Source organism: Trypanosoma cruzi (assembly GCF_000209065.1).
Source record: "Trypanosoma cruzi strain CL Brener chromosome Unknown tcruzi_1047053495455, whole genome shotgun sequence".
In the NCBI taxonomy this organism is placed as follows: Eukaryota; Euglenozoa; class Kinetoplastea; order Trypanosomatida; family Trypanosomatidae; genus Trypanosoma; species Trypanosoma cruzi.
Window position 1 is genome coordinate 1 of NW_896627.1, and position 846 is coordinate 846.

Sequence of the window (846 nt, forward strand, 5' to 3'; positions counted from 1 at the left end):
CATGGAAAATGAGGCTCCGCGGGCCCCTTTCCGGATTTTGCCACGAAACCTCCGGACGCTTCGCTTCCCCACATGTGGCGCGGGAACTGCGTCAGCAATTTTTCTTTTTTGCTGCGGCGCCCGCGCGCTCGAAAAGCCCACCCACCGCCCGCCTCGGCTCGGTGAAAAAGCGACTGGCGGCGCGCGGTGGCGGAAAGAAAAAAAAAAAGTGGGAAGGGTACGGCACCCCGGGTTCCAGCGCCATCACTGATCGCCGTACTAACGAGGCCTGTGGCCGCTTAACTTCACAAATCGGACGGGATGTGGTGCACTCGGCCAAGTATGGTCGTACCCGGCGACGCGCCACGCGATGTGCAACCGCCGACGCCACGGGAGATGATGAAAACAGGGGGAAAAAATTTAGGAAAAACGGCAAGAAGAAATTTTTAAAAGGAAAAAAAAAACACATGGAAAATGAGGCTCCGCAGGCCCCTTTCCGGATTTTGCCACGAAGCCTCCGGACGCTTCGCTTCCCCACATGTGGCGCGGGAACTGCGTCAGCAATTTTTCTTTTTTGCTGCGGCGCCCGCGCGCTCGAAAAGCCCACCCACCGCCCGCCTCGGCTCGGTGAAAAAGCGACTGGCGGCGCGCGGTGGCGGAAAGAAAAAAAAAAAGTGGGAAGGGTACGGCACCCCGGGTTCCAGCGCCATCACTGATCGCCGTACTAACGAGGCCTGTGGCCGCTTAACTTCACAAATCGGACGGGATGTGGTGCACTCGGCCAAGTATGGTCGTACCCGGCGACGCGCCACGCGATGTGCAACCGCCGACGCCACGGGAGATGATGAAAACAGGGGGAAAAAATTT

General features: G+C 58.5%; 2 non-coding genes across 2 annotated transcripts; both read left to right on the forward strand.

Moving 5' to 3' along the window:
- Positions 1–223: 223 nt before the first annotated feature.
- On the forward strand, positions 224–333 carry Tc00.1047053495455.10. Its single transcript, XR_008255071.1, has one exon. It is a non-coding gene; the product is annotated as a 5S ribosomal RNA (M5) (ribosomal RNA).
- Positions 334–668: 335 nt separating this feature from the next.
- Positions 669–778, forward strand: Tc00.1047053495455.20. Its single transcript, XR_008255072.1, has one exon. It is a non-coding gene; the product is annotated as a 5S ribosomal RNA (M5) (ribosomal RNA).
- Positions 779–846: the final 68 nt, after the last annotated feature.